At 50.5% G+C, this 16226-nt stretch overlaps 1 protein-coding gene across 6 annotated transcripts in view; it reads right to left on the bottom strand.

The window, feature by feature from the left end:
- Positions 1-16226, bottom strand: part of rgs3a (regulator of G protein signaling 3a) — a 325379-nt gene that overhangs the window by 29717 nt on the left and 279436 nt on the right. The window lies entirely within an intron of this gene.

Raw genomic sequence — 16226 nt, 5'->3', positions numbered from 1 at the left:
GCTTCCCCAGGGAGTCCCCAGCCTGGCGCCATTCAGTACTGGTACACACAAACGTGGAACGGCACCTGGGGAGGGGGAGTCTCCGGGCCATGGAATGCCACTGAGTGGTCAGGGACAGGGCAGGGTGGCAATGCCTCATGCTGACCTCCACTGGGCTGCACTGTGGCCATGGCGAGCACTGTAGCCCCTGAACTCACATGTCCCCTCCCCTGCCCGATCCTAGCTGCACCCCCACCATTCCCACTGACACTCTACCTTCTTCACAGCTCCCCTCCCCTGGCCCTGCCGGTGCCTGTCACGGGCGGGGGTGATTCCAGTCCCGCCACCCATCTCTGCCAGTGATAAGCTCTGCAGCCCCTGTCCTGTGCCCCCCCCTCAATGGGGTCTACTCTGGGTGCCCTCCTTGGGTTAGTTGCGTGATACCCCACCGGCAGGATGGTACCTGGTTGTGGGGGGGGGGGGGCAATGTGCTACTGACTGGCGCCATGCCTGGTGGTGAGCATGCGGGCAGGGTCACGGATGGGGAGGAGTGAGAGGGGGTGGCCACTGTTGGGATCGTAGCTGTAGTGTGTGACGCACGGGTCCTGCTTACCTCCCCAGCGGGCAGGGTGGATGGGAGCAGGGGTGCAGTTGGCAGGCGGGGCTTGGTAACAGCCGGTATCCCCCCAGGGTAGGTTGGCTATTAGCGCCACTCGTGGGGCATCCACTCCTGGGGGAGCAGTGTGCGAGGGAGGGTGGCTTGGCCAAGCAACATGCTTCTGCCGTTCGGTGTGCACTCTGCTGTTCCCCTGCAACTGCTGCATTGGGGACCACCTCACATGGGTGCACTGAGGAGTGCCAACACCTGGCGGGCCACTGGCTGCGCTGGATCACACTCTTCCCTTTGATGGAGCGGCTAGCATCTAGAGGATCAGGGTGTCTGACCTGGGGAGGCGGGGGGGGGGGGGGGGGGGGGGGCAGGGTGGGCACGCACATGGCTTGTGGTGCTCTGCACATTTATGGGTCACAGTGGCCAGTCAGTGGAGAGCTCAGCCAGGAGGCGGTCCATGGCCGGACACCCCTGTCCTATCTTCCTCCTCCCAGCCAGCAGCACAACTGTCAGTCCACCATTGCGCCTTTGGAAACTTTTCTTAACTCCCCTTTCTCCCTCAGCAGCCATGGTGACTGGTCCTCATTTAAAAATATCACAACTGAACCACGACGGTGTCACGTCCGCCCGGCGGAGGCGGAGCATCACAGGATGCCAGAAACTTCCGGGCTGGGCCTGTGATATGGTAACGAGTGGTACTGTATGATTTGCATGACCGCACCAGCACAGGGATGGGACGCATCCACGCTACCATCGAGGAACCAGAGCATGACGCTCTGTTTGACGCTGGGCGCCAACCTTGATTTTTGGCTCACGCCCGATTCTCTACCCGATTGTGATTCACGATTCTGGCGTCGCTGGATGGAGAATCCCACCGACTAAGTGTAGTTAGATAATGGTGGAGAACTCCATCATTCGCCCCCCATTGGGGGGCAGCAGGGTAGCATGGTGGTTAGCATAAATGCTTCACAGCTCCAGGGTCCCAGGTTCGATTCCCGGCTGGGTCACTGTCTGTGTGGAGTCTGCACGTCCTCCCCCTGTGTGCGTGGGTTTCCTCCGGGTGCTCCGGTTTCCTCCCACAGTCCAAAGATGTGTGGGTTAGGTGGATTGGCCATGCTAAAAAATTGCCCGTAGTGTCCTAATTAAAGTAAGGTTTGGGGGGGGGGGGGGGTTGTTGGGTTACGGGTATAGGGTGGATACGTGGGTTTGAGTAGGGTGATCATGGCTCGGCACAACATTGAGGGCCGAAGGGCCTGTTCTGTGCTGTACTGTTCTATGTTCTATGTTCTATGTAACTCGCCGATAAGGCCCGCAGGAAACTCTCACAAAACCCGGCACAAGTGACTCTTAGAGGACGCGTTGCGCCCGAAAGATGACTTGGCCTCTAAATGCAAGGACATCCCTCTTCTGTGATCTACCCAGCGCGCCATCTAATGTGATCTTGGGAGACATTGCGATGTGAATCCGCCCCCTTTTTAACAAATCTGGAGTGAGACAGCTTTTTAGCAAATATTAGAGCGAGACAGCTTGTGCAACAGGTCTGGACAAACAGGGACCTGGCGAACGGGTTCTCAGTTAGGTACAGCCCCCAGTGGGAAAAGATGGTCATGCTTGGACAGTACCCTGACACTTATACCTGGGAACTGCCACGGAAAGGCATTTCTGAGATGGCTTCCATTGGGGAGGGGGTTTTGGGGTTTGTCGGGGTGGGAATTCAATGAGCTATTTGTGTTTATTTGCTTGTTTTGTTGTTTGGGCACCCTGATCTGTTAGGGGTTGGGTTGCTTGCAGTGGGTTCGGCGTAACATCCTGGGACCTGCCTCCAGGGTTTGTTTTGACAATCTGTCAAAACATATAGCGGGAAAAGCTGGCAGTGCAGCCAGTGGGCTACACACGGTTTTCCCAGCCGGCCTTGACACATTGTTGAAAACACAGAAAATTCCATCCAGTGTTTAAACAGTTTGTTGGTTGCCTGACGAAAGGTGTTCAGGAGGGCAGCCAAGTGCCTCAATTTAAAAACAAATATTTGGTCCAACCTCTTCAAACATATGCACTTTAGCTTTTTTTATTTCAGCAGCTATTATCAATGTTTTTCAAATCGCTGAGAATGTCTGGAACCTCTGAAGGGCGTCCTTCAGGCCAGATAACTTCTGTAGTTGAGTAAAATAAAGAACCAGTCCAAAAGAAATTACTTATATTCCTGTAAGTCAAATGAGTTGTCAATTATTTATTATTTCATAACATGTGGAAACCACCAATGCTCAGCAATCACTGCAAAGACAGCTTCTATTCACTAACCACTGTTTAACATATTTATTTGGTAGTTAAACCTTAACCAAAGTTTAATGTGTTATTTGATATGACACAAAGGAAAGGTGGATAAATTGCAGGCACTGGATAGGTCAACAGCTATCAGAAAATATTAGAAAAGAACTGTCGCCCATAACCGCTGTTCCCCAGGGCGTCGTGCTAGGCGGGGATATTTCAAAGATGCGATGGAGAACCTGCCCTGGAAGCCCCTCGTAGGGGTTGCAGGGCAATCCCCCGGAAGTTCAAACATCCGTTGGTCAATTGCTCTGCAATGGAAAACATCCGATACTGTGATTCAAATCATAAACTTCGGATGGTTCTGTCTGTCTTACAGTAATAGTTACCCTGGAAAAGCCAGAAGAATTAAAACCACTTCTAACTTCTGGATAACACTAGTATCGCTCAACACTTTATGACTACCCCTGAACCCTCCGCAGACTACACCCACCCCCTGCACCCCTTCAACTGTCCTCCCCACCTTCAACCCTCCACAGGACCTACCAACTACCTTCCCCATCCCCGACAATGCTCGCCCACCTCTTCTGACTGCCCTCCCCACACCTCAACTACACACCCACCCCTCGACTACACACATTCTCCCCCCCCCACTACCCTCCTCAACCCCTGCCCACCCCCACACCATCTGCCCACCCCCACAGCATCCAACCACATTCCACCTCCCCCCCCGACTTCTCAGTCCAACCCACCGACTACAAACCCCAGCCTCCAGCTGCCCGCCCTAAACTCCGACCACTCCCCTACATTGACCATATCCCCCACTGACCACCGAAAGTGACTGGACCATTAACTTGCCTGTTTTATGGCAGCTGCTGCTGTTAAAAAAAGGGGTGTGGTTTCCTTACCTCCGCCTCCGCTGCCAATGAATCAAGGCCTCGGGACCTTGCTGCATTGCATCTTTCCCACCTGGCCTCAGTCTGAAGGTCAGGCAAGAAGTGGTCTCATTTTAAGATAAGTAACTTGGAGTGGAGTGGCAACCCGACTCTAATGCACAGAATCCACTCCACAGAAGTTCAGGATTTTTACATTATTTATATGTTGACCCCCGTCCCCCCTCCGGGGGATGTGGAAGGCACTTAAATTGCAATTTACTTCTGTGGGATCGTAATATCCTGCTGGACAGGAGGAGCCGTAAAATCCTGCCCATATAGAATTAATATTAATAGTAAGGCAAGGGAGGTACAGGGAAGGCCAAATAGGCTTAAAGATTAAACTGGTAAATTGTTTCTGCTCCTGGAATTCTGCAACAACGGGCCTGTATTTGCTTCCTCAGTAGGAATTATACCCAATGTAAATGTTAACTTTGCAAAAGCAACACATTGGCGTAAGGAAAACAAATCAATCAATTTTCAGATATATGTTTACTTAACAAAATCCAGCTGTGAATTATTGCCAATGAGTGCTGCACTCTGACATGAGACATGGGCCTCAGTTATGACACAGTTCCACACTTCATTCATAAAATATATGCCAGAAATAAGTAGAAGATACAGTGCCATCTTGTGCTAAATTTTGTCCTGTTGAGTCTTTCCAAGATGCTGTGAAATCGATTGTGAAATCCTTTCCATGAAATCACTTTACATTTGTGGGTTTCAAACCTATAGCCCATGGGCCTACCTGCATGGCCCCAGAAGAACTGGCAAATATTTTAATTTTCACTTACAATTTCTTGCTTGGCTGATTTTTCTGGCTCAAAAAGATCACTTTTGAAAACTATTCCCCCTTGATAAATACATTACAAAGAGACCTTGTGGTGCAATGATAGCATCCCTAACTCTGGGCGAGGAACTCTGGGTTCAAGTCCCACAGAAGGTACATTCATAATGCAGGTTGATTAGCAACCTGTGTGTCCTTTCAATATGCCTGATGGAAGTCAGTAAGAGTTGGGGAGTTTCTTGGTTAGCCTACAAGAGACCGGCAAATCACTGCAATACTTTGCTAAACATAATTATGAATCAACAATTTTTGGAACAATATTCTCCTGAAAGAGGAAATGCATTATCCATCTAATCACCAAGCTAAATTTGCATCAGTTGTTTCCTGAGATTGATGCTAATATTATTTTGACTTGAAATGGGGCTCTGCAGAAAACCTTGGACAAGGCAGCTAAGTCAGGTTGCATACTACACAAGTCCTAAATATCACTAGTATCTCTTGGTGGCCCATATTGCAAGGATTTGAGTGCGGCACGGCAACGCAGTGGTTAGCACTTCTGCCTCACAGCATCAGAGACCCGGCCTTGGGTTACTGTCTGTGTGGAGTTTGTAAGTTCTCCCTGAGTCCTCCAGGTGCTCTGGTTTCCTCCCGCAGTCCAAAAATGGGCAGGTGAGATGGATTGGCCATGCTAAATTGCCCCTTAGTGTCCAGAGATGTGCAGGTTAGGTTATGGGGTTACAGGGATAGGGCGTGGTGGACGTGGTAGTGTAAATGGGTAGCTCATTCAAAGGGTCGGTGCAGAATCGATGGGCCGAATGGCTTCCTTCTGCAATGTAGGGAATCTATGATTCATTTTAAGGTTTCCCTTCTGAGTTTAATGAACAGCATCACATTTTGGAGTGAAGGACACAATGCAGCAAGATTTTGTATGATTGATGGTAACACTCTCCAGCACATGAAGACATCTGTTTAATAATGGAACAGAACTGAGGACTGACAGCAGAGGGAAATAATCATAGGACCAATGAATATCCTTTGAAAATATCAGTGAATTCTTAAATAAAATAATAAATTTCTGACAGAAAAACAGTGCAAATAACTAAAAAGGACATACTTGTGTTACAAACATTAGTTATGTTATTATAGATTTTTGTAAAAAGAAAGTTAATTTTCCTTTTGAATGGATACAGAGAGCAGTAAAGATGGTTGATAAAAATCACCTGACCTTTTTCAACTGTAATGTGGCCAGACTCTAGAAGGCTCGAAGTGGAATACAGATAGGCAGATCCAGGCAGGAGAAGATATTTGAAATTCAATTTGCATTTCCACAAAAGGTAACTTAGAATGTTGAAATTAGAACCATGGCAGTGCCAGGCTGGCATTGCCAGGGTGTCAGGCTGGCAGTGCCATGGTTCCCAGGTAGCACCTGCAGTGCCAGGATGCCATCCTGCCAGAGGGCAAGCACCAGGGAGCCTCCGATCCCTGGGGAGACCTCCAAAAGTGCCGTTCCATCTGGTCCCCATTTGTGGAGACCAGCGCTAAGCGGCGCTTGACCAAGATCTCCAAGGTGAGTGGGTTAGATCCCATGCCTTGGATAGATCATGGCAGTGCATAATAGAGTGAGACTAGCTGTCTCACTCTAATATACAGATTTGCCAAAAAGTGATCTGCCCACATCGGGTGTGGTTCATATCACAATGTCTCGCGGGATCACGGTAGATCTCATGAGGCGCGGCGAGCCGGGCAGATCCCGGATGAGTGATCTCCCGGCAGCTACCGGCCGCATTGCACCGCACTGCCTTTCGGGCATAATGCAGCCAGCAGATTGTGCCCATTGTGTCATCCGCATCACTTGCCTTCCCACCTATTTTGGTGTCATCTGCAGAATATATACTGTAAATAATTGTGGTTCCAGCACTGATCTCTGTGGCATTCCACTAGTTACATGTTGCCATTCTGAAATATCTCTCTTTTCCAAACCCTCTGAGGGCAGTGACAGGGGGCATTCTCTGTTGGGTCTATCAGGATGCTCAGAGAATGTAGTGTTAACAAAGAACATCAAGCTGAGTTATTGAACAAAGCTGATTTATTTTACACTATTAAATTAAAGATTCTAACCAGTCAACAGGAATAAGTTATTAAATAAAACAATTGATATCTCTTACAACAGAACTGTATGCAGTGCACCTAATCTCTCTAACGCCTTACAACCTTCTTCCAGAATCTCAGAAGTCACATGATATTTATACCACTGCTCCTTTTCTCCATCTGGTGGTGTGAAGTATTACCTTATTGTTAACCCCTTGTATACCTTACAATACATATCTTGTTACAGGCATGACAGGGGGAAAACCCTTCTCCACTAAGGGAGGGCAGTTCCCCTTATGCGTGGTGAGAGAGGAAGAGGGCTGTGCACTGGAGAACGTGTGGGGAGGGGTGGGAAAAGAGTGACTCCCGATAACTCTATGGAGGGGAGGGGGATCACCACAAGGCTTGTGGGGGAGGAGCTCCATGGCTGTGGGGAACAGGGGGTGGAGGGGTATATTTGTAGTACAGATTGGAACATCCTTCAAAGATGGCACCCCAAACCCTTGCCAGCTCTATGAGTCGCTGCTCCTTCTGAGTGACGGTGCAAAACACGGAACCGACTTTTTTTCTGACAAGGTATCAGAAGATTTGGCTGTGTTTCTGGGGAAACACTGGTTTTCAGTCAGAACCTGACGATTTGCCATTTTTTTCTGAAAATTCCATCCTCGGTCTTCTATTAGTTAGCCAATCCTCTAACCATGCTAATACACTACCCCCAACAGCATGGACTCTTACCTTATTATGTAGCCTTTTGTGCGGGACCTTATCAAACACTTGTTGGAAACCCAAGCATATTACATCTAGTGGTTCCTCTTTCTCTATCCTATTGCTATCTCCTCAAAGAATTCTAATAAACTTGTCAGGCATGATTTCCCCTTCATGAAGCTATGCTGACTTTGCTTGATTATATTGTGCATTTCTAAATGCTCTATTACATCCTTTATACTGCATTCTTAAACTTTCCCAATGTGAAGCAAACTGGTCTATAGTTATCTGAAAAGAAAGGGAAAATGCTGGAAAATCTCAGCAAGTCTGGCAGCATCTGTAGGGAGAGAAAAGAGCTAACGTTTCGAGTCCGATGACTCTTTGCCAAAGCTGACATAGTTATCTGAGTTTTATCTCCCTTCATTTTGAATAATGGTGTTACATTGGCAGTATCCAATCCTCTGCGACTTTTCCAGAATTGAAAGGTTCTTGGAAGATTACTACCAGCTCATCCACTATCTCTGTAGCTACTTCTTTTAACATCCTGGGCTGCAACCCATCTGGTCCAGTGGATTCATCAGCCTATACTCCCATTAGTTTCCCTAGCACTTTTTCTCTAGTAATAGTTATTGCATTTTTTCTTCCACCACTTTTGTCCCTTGATTATTTAGTATTTTTGGAATGTTATTAGGGTCTTCCACTATGAAAACTGATGCAATGTATTTATTTAATTCCTCTCCCAATTCTTGGTTTCCCATTATTATTTCCTCAGTCTCATTCTCTAAGGGGCCTATGTTCATTTTGGCCTCTTCGTTTTTGTATATTCAAAGAAGCTCTTCCTGTCAGATTTTGCATTAATTGCTAGTTTAGCTTCAGTTTATCTTCTCCCTTTGTATTAATATTTTTGGTCATCTTTGGCTGGTTTTTAAAACTTTCCAAATCCTCTGGCTTATCACCACCCAGGGACTTTGATGGCCTCCAAGCCCCCAGTATTATGGCCGTGATTTTCTGGGTCCGTTTGCCACAGGCGCAAATCCTGCCAGGCGCCCCGACGCGAGGGCGCGAACCTGATTACCTTGGATTTAAATACATGAAAATATTCAAATTCGGCTTAATGCCGGGAATGTCATATGTTTTGACCCGCTGCGTGAAAAACACAGAGCAGATGTGACTATACTGGGGGCTTGGAGGCCATCAAAGTCCCTGGGTGGTCTGAGACATGGCAGGCTGGCACTGCCAAGAGGCGAGGCCCAAAGGGGGCATGGGCTGTAGGGAAACTTGCTGATCACTTGTTGGTGATCAATAATTTGCGCGGGGGGGGGGGGGGGGGGGGGTTGCGGGAGATGGGGGGTGAGGTTTGATGCCGGCAAAGCCTCAGGTACGGTGGGAATCTGCACAGTAGAGTAAGGCTCACTGCCTCACAGATTTGCCAAAAACTGATCCTCCCACAATGGCTCGGATTCCCTTTGCAACATCTTGCGAATTGCGTTGAATCTTGCGAAGCGTTGTGAGTCGGATAGATCCCGGAGGCAGGTTCTCCCGGCTTTAACTGGCCACCTTGCGCCGTGGTGGGATGCTATCCTGGCGCAGCGTGGCCAGAAGATTGCGCCCTTAGCCATTATTTGGGAAAATTCTGCCCTCGATGTTTTTTCTTTCGGTTTAATGCTGTCCTTAACTTCCTTGGTAAACCATGGTTAATTTCTTCCTCTTGTTATTTCTTACCTCCACTGATATGGATTCTACATCTTCCAATCCAAGTTCTTGCCATTGTACTTGCTCCATTTCATACTAACAAAGCTTCCCCACAATCTTTACATCCTGCCCTTTTCTATGAAAAGTCACATACCCCTGAATATTTTGTTCTGTGTTTTGGTCTCGTAATAAAAAATATTTCACAATTCTTTCAGGCCGGGATTCACCGTTTGGGGACTAAGGGCAGGAATCTTTGACCTCGCCTGCCCGGCGACCGTAAATTTCCGCCCGAGGCCAACTTATATATGTACAGAGTCCCGTCCATGCTGATGCTGTGGCAGGCGCGGCCGAAGAATCCAGCCCTAAGTGTTGTCGCCGGGACTGAATTGCGTTCCTTTTGGGGGGACTATTCGGTCAGCGAGTCAGGACATGCAAATAGGTCAGAACTCTGCCTACGGGAATTCAGAGCAATTCCCGGCATTCTAATTCTAACCGCTGAGGCAAGATTTAACGCAAAACCCTGGTAGCTGGAGCTGTTTTTAAGCGCTCCACTTACCACACACTCACTACAGCCATGAAGATGGCTCACAGAAGACCTGCCCCCCGAGGTCAGAGTTTAAGGTGGACCCACAGTTCCATGCCAGTGAGAAATGGAGAGACACCCTCTTCCCCAGGGTGGGCCATAGATTCATGCCCGCCCTCCTGAACACTGCCTGGGAGGTGGTGGTGGAGGCAGTCAGCGCAGCCAGCTTTACGAGGAGGAGACAGCTGGTGATCCAGAGGGGTGGAGGTCACTGGTGAGGCTTCTGCCGTGAGAGGGACAGAGAACCAGGGAGGGCACCAAAGGCTACAATGTAGGTGGCCTTCTGGTTGGGGTGAGCTTTGCTGATCCCCTGCTTCCTCTGCAGTACGACAGCACCTGATGGACCACTGATTGAGTTTGGCCATGCCCATCCCCTTGATGATACATCTGGGGTATAAGGGTGTTCAGTGGGGCCTGGGTGGGCTCTGAGATGACCAGGAGCCTTCTGAGCATTTAAAGGTAACAGGAAGCACTCAGCAGTGTGAGCAGCAAGGAGGCTGTACGTCGCACCAATGGGATGTGCTTAAAAGGCAATGGCGGTTTGAGCCAGACCACCCCGATCCTGAGGGGGACACCCTGAGTCCATCGACCTGACACCGCTACTGCCCCCAGCTCGGGCAGCCGCTCCCCCAGCAATCCTGGCAGTTTTTAATGGTTTTTCAGTGTTTTTGTAGTCTCCCGCTCTCTCTCTGCGGCCATAATGCCCAGCCCCCATTTTTAAATACTTGTAGTAATTCATTGCGCATGCCATCCGCCGGAGAGAGGCGGAGCATATTGTGTTCAACCCACGAATCAGATTTAAGTGCATGCAAAAGGCGGTTTTGCATGCCCCTGCCGGTGGGGAAGGGGTGGGGCGGTAAACCTCATTTTCGCCACCAGGGAGGGACCAGAGGATGGCATTGGAATCGGGTCCTTAGCACAAACCTCGATTTTTACAGGACGCCCAATTTTCCCGATTGCGATTCTCATTTCCAGTTTGTAAGGTGGAGAATCCAGCCCTCAGGGGCTGGTTTAGCTCACTGGGCTAAATCCCTGGCTTTTAAAGCAGACCAAGCAGGCCAGCAGCACGGTTTGATTCCTGTACCAGCCTCCCCGGACAGGTGCCGGAATGTGGCGACTAGGGGCTTTTCACAGTAACTTCATTGAAGCCTACTCGTGACAATAAAGCGATTTTCATTTTCATTTTCAGACCTGACTGCTGCAGGAGCATTTGTGAACAGTAGAGGTCCTTCTGCTACAATATTCCATTTAAAATGCATTTAACATCCCCATTTCAACTTCCAAAATGTTTTATTACTTCATATGAACAAACAAAGAAGAAAGAAAAGTACAGCACAGAAACAGGCCCTTCAGCCCTCCAAGCCTGTGACCGCCATGCTGCCCGTCTAACCTAAAACCTTCTACACTTCCGGGGTCCATAATCCCTCCATCCCGATCCTATTCATAGTAAAAAGTCTAACAACACCAGGTTAAAGTCCAACAGGTTTGTTTCGATTCACTAGCTTTCGGAGCGCTGCTCCTTCCTGAGCTGCACTCCAAAAGCTAGTGGATCGAAACAAACCTGTTGGACTTTAACCTGGTGTTGTCAGACTTCTTACTGTGGCCACCCCAGTCCAACGCCGGCATCTGTGCATCATCCTATTCATGTACTTGCCAAGACGCCCCTTAAACGTCATTATCATTCCTGCTTCCACCACCTGCTCCAGCAGCGAGTTCTAGGCACCCAATACTCTCTGTGTAAAAAAACTCCCCTCGCACATCTCCTCTAAACTGATCCCCCCTTTAAATCTATGTCCCCTAGTAATTGACTCTTCCACCCTGGGAAAAAGCTTCTGACTATCCACTCTGTCCATGCCCCTCATAATTTTGTAGACTTCTATCAGGTCGCCCCTCAACCTCCGTTGTTCCAGTGAGAACAAACCGGTGTTTATCCAACCTCTCCTCATAGCTAATGCCCTCCATACCAGGCAACAACCTGGTAAATCTCTTCTGGACCCTCTCCAAAGCCTCCACATCGTTCTGATACTTTGGCGACCAGAATTGAACACTGTGGCTGGGATTCTCCGAACCCCCGTCAGGTCGGAGAATCTCCGGGGGGAGGCGCGAATCACGCCCAGACGCCAATGGCTGCCCTATTCTCTGGCGCCATTTTTCGGGGGCCGGCAGGATTCCCGCCATGCCGGTCGGAGGCCGTTGACAGCGCCCCCCCCCCCCCCCCCCCCCCCCCCCGCCGATTCTCCAGGCCCCGATGGGCCGAGTAGCCATCCAGTTTTGGCCCAGTCCCGCCGGTGTGAATTACCCACCTCACTGGCAGGTAAGCGTGCGGGGGCGGTCCTGGGGCGGGGTGGGGTGCGGGGGGATGGCCTTCACGGTGGCCTGCCCCGCGATCGGGGCCTGCCGATCTTGCGGGAAGGCTGTTTCCGTGAGGGCCTTCTTTCCTCCTCGCCGGGCCCGTGTAGGGCTCCGCCATATTGCCCGAGAGCCAGTGTTGAGAAGAGAACCCCAGCGCATGCGCGGAGATACGCCGGCCATTCCGCGCATTCGCGAGATCACACCAGACATTCCGCACATGCGTGAAATCCCGCTGGCCCTTCGGTGTCGGCTGGAGTGGCGCCAACCCCTCCGGCGTCAAACTAGCCCCCAAAAACTTGGAGAATTCCTCACTTCAGGGGCTGCTAACGCCGGAGTGGTTGGCGCAGGTTTTCCCGCCGGCGTGGGGACTTAGTCCCCAGAATGGAGAAGCACATCCTGTATTCCAAGTGTGGCTGAACTAAAGTTCTATACAGTTGCAACATGATTTGCCTATTTTTATACTCAGTGCACCGATCGATGAAGGCAAGCATGCCCTATGTCTTCTTGACTACCTTCTCGACCTGCATTGCCACTTTCAGTAACCTGTGGACCAGCACACCCAGATTCCTTTGCCTGTCAATACTCTTAAGGGTTCTGTTATTTACTATACATTTTCATCCTGGTATTAGACCTTCCAAAATGCATTACCTCACATTTATCTGGATTAAACTCTATCTGTCATCTCTCCGCCCACGTCTCCAACCAATCTATATCCTGCTGTATCCTCTGACAGTCCTGGGGCGGGATTCTCCAACCCCCCGCCGGGCCGGAGAATCGCCGGGGGGCGGCGTGAATCCCATCCCTCCGCCCCGATGCTGGCTGCCGGATTCTCTGGTGCCGGTTTTTCGGCGGGGTCAGGAATCGCGTCGCGCCGGTCGGGGGCTGTTGGCAGTGCCCCCCCCAGCGATCCTCTGCTCCGCGATGGGCCGCGTGGTCGCCCGTTTTCGGCCAGTCCCACCGGCGTAAATCAAACAGGTCCTTACTGGCGGGACCTGGCTCTGCAGGCGGCCTGTGGGGGAATGCCAGAGGTGATGAAGATTCTTAGGGAATTTGGGGGCTTTTCAGGGTACAAGCTCAACCTGGGTAAGAGTGAGCTGCTCGTCGTGCACCCGGGGGATCAAGAGGAGGGAATTGGTAGGCTCCCACTGAAAAGGGCAGGGAGGAGCTTTAGGTACCTGGGAGTCCAGGTGGCTAGGAGCTGGGGCGCCCTACACAAACTTAACCTCACTAGGCTGGTGGAGCAAATGGAGGAGGAGTTTAAAAGATGGGACATGTTGCCGCTGTCGCTGGCGGGCAGGGTGCAGTCAGTCAAGATGACGGTGCTCCCGAGGATTTTGTTCCTGTTCCAGAGCCTCCCCATCCTTATCCCGAAGGCCTTTTTTAGGAGGGTCAACAGGAGTATTACGGGATTTGTATGGGCGCATGGGACTCCGAGGGTGAGAAGGGTGTTTTTGGAGCGGGGCAGGGATGGGGGGGGGGCTGGCATTGCCTAACCTCTGTCGGTACTATTGGGCTGCCAATGCAGCGATGGTGCGTAAGTCGGTAATGGACGGGGCAGGGGCAGCATGGAAGAGGATGGAGATGGCGTCCTGTGTGGACATGAGCCTGGAGGTGCTGGTAACGGCACCGTTGCCACTCCCTCCAACGAGGTATACCACGAGCCCGGTGGTGGCGGCTACCCATAAAATCTGGGGGCAATGGAGACGGCATAGGGGGGAGGTGGGGGGCTCAATGGAGTCCCCGATACGGGGGAACCACCGGTTTGTACCAGGGAGCATCGATGGCGGGTTTCTTGGCTGGCACAGGGTAGTTATTAGGAGGTTGAGGGACCTGTTTGTGGATGGGAGGTTTGCGAGCCTGGGTGAGTTAGAGGGGAAGTTTGGGCTCCCCCCGGGGAACATGTTTAGGTACATGCAGGTTAGGGCGTTTGCCAGGCGGCAGGTGGAGGGGTTCCCTCTGCTGCCCCCATGTGGGGTACGGGACAGGGTGCTCTAGGGGGTGTGGGTTGGAGGAGGGAGGATTTTGGACGTGTATCACGTCATGCAGGAGGTGATGAGGCTTCGGTGGAGGAGCTGAAGGGTAAATGGGAAGAGGAGCTGGGTGAGGAGATTGAGGAGGGGACGTGGACGGATGCCCTGGAAAGAGTGAATTCCTCCTCTTCCTGTGCGAGGCTTAGCCTCATACAGTTCAAGGTGCTACATAGGGCCCACATGACTGGGACGAGGATGGGTAGGTTTTTCGGGGGCGAAGACAGGTGTGCTAGGTGCTCGGGGAGCCCAGCAAACCATGCCCATATGTTCTGGGCATACCCAGCGCTGGGGGAATTTTGGAAGGGGGTAGCAAGGACGGTGTCGAGGGTGGTAGGATCCAGGGTCAAGCCAGGCTGGGGACTCACAATTTTTGGGGTTGCAGTGGAGCCGGGAGTGCAGGAGGCGAAAGAGTTCTGGCCTTTGCGTTCCTAGTAGCCCGGCGGAGGAGTTTGCTTCAATGTAAGGATGTGAGGCCCCCAAGCGTGGAGGCCTGGATCAATGACATGGCAGGGTTCATCAAATTGGAGAGGGTGAAATTTGCCCTGAGGGGATCAGTACAGGGGTTTTTTAGGCGATGGCAGCCTTTCCTTGACTTCCCGGCAGAACGGTAGGAAAAGAGGCCGGCAGCAGCAGCAACCCGGGGGGGTTGGTTTCAGGGGAGTGGGGAAATGTGTACATGTGTTTGTTGAATATGCCGGGTGCTTACTTATTACTTCTTTTTGTAGTTGCTGGGGGTGGGGGGGGGGGGGGGGGGGGGGTTGGGGGTTATTGTGTTTTTTCTCTTTTTTTGTTGTTAATACTGTTTTCTTGTTATTTTCTGTTTTTGATATTTTTGGAAAATCTCAATAAAAATTATTTTTTAAAAAAAAGAGTGGTTCACGCCACTCCTCGGCGTCTGTACGGCTCACCCTGCCGGATAGCGGAGAATCTCGGCCCTTATCACTATCCGCAATTCCAGAAACCTTTGTGTCGTCCGCAAACTTACTAGTCAGACCAGTTACATTTTCCTCCAAATCATTTATATATACTACAAACAGCAAAGGTCCCAGCACTGATCCCTGCAAACACCAGTCGTCACGGCCCTCCACTGCTACCCTCTGTCCTCTATGACTGAGCGAGTTCTGCATGCATCTTGCTATCTCACCTCTGATCCCCGTGACTTCACCTTCTGTACCAGTCTGCCATGAGGGACCTTGTCAAAGGCCTTACTGAAGTCCATGTAGACATTATCCACTGCCCTTCATCTTCATCACTTCCTCAAAAAACCCTTCAACCATGCTGCCTCTCACTAATACATCCATTTGTTTCCAAATGGGAGTAAATCCTATCTCGAAGAATCCTATCCAATAATTTCCCTATCACTTACGTAAGGCTCATCGGCCTATAATTTCCTGGATTATCCTTACTACCCTTCTTAAACAAAGGAGCAACATTAGCTATTCTCCAGTCCTCTGGGACCTCACCTATAGCCAGTGAGGATGCAAATGTTTCTGTCAAGGCCCCAGCAATTTCCTCCTTTGCCTCCTCAATATTCTGGCATAGATCCCATCCGGCCCTGGGGACTTCTCTACCTTAATGTTTTTCAAGACGCCCAATACTTCCTCCTTTTTGATCTCAATGTGACCCAGACTCACTACACACCCTTCCCCAGGCTCATCATCCACCAAGTCCTTCTCACTGATGAATACTAAAGCAAAGTACTCATTCAGTATCTCGCCCATTTCCCTCCCCGGTCCTTGAGTGGGCCAACCCTTTCCCTGGCTGCCCTCCTGCTCTTTACATACATGTAAAAAGCTTTGGGATTTTCAAAACATTTCAGATATCTTCTGGTGTAAAAACAGAAAATGGTGTAAGTATATATAATTAAGTGGCATGTTTGGAGAGAAATAGAGTTAACAGGTTGGATTCTCCGTCGGCTGAATTCGCTATTGGGGTCCACAATATGGCGGTGAATCACGAAATTGGGATCAGTACCGGGCGTCGACAGACGCTCCGTCCCCCTACTGGCACCGAAATCGAGTTCCATGACCAGGCGCCAGCAGGAGGATATAAACGAATGCAAAAGGATCTAAATGACCCATTTGCATCCATTTAGCAGGCCCAGCACCCTATGCTCCAGCCCACTGCCATTCTCCGGTCCCCGAAGCTGGGAATTTCGTGGGCGTGGATCACTTTTGGTCTCTACCAGTGTGGCCCAGGGCCA

Source organism: Scyliorhinus canicula, chromosome 21, assembly GCF_902713615.1.
Source record: "Scyliorhinus canicula chromosome 21, sScyCan1.1, whole genome shotgun sequence".
Lineage (NCBI taxonomy): Eukaryota > Metazoa > Chordata > Chondrichthyes > Carcharhiniformes > Scyliorhinidae > Scyliorhinus > Scyliorhinus canicula.
The sequence above is the reverse complement of the archived record's forward strand: the minus strand, read 5'-3'. Positions and strand labels throughout refer to the sequence as shown.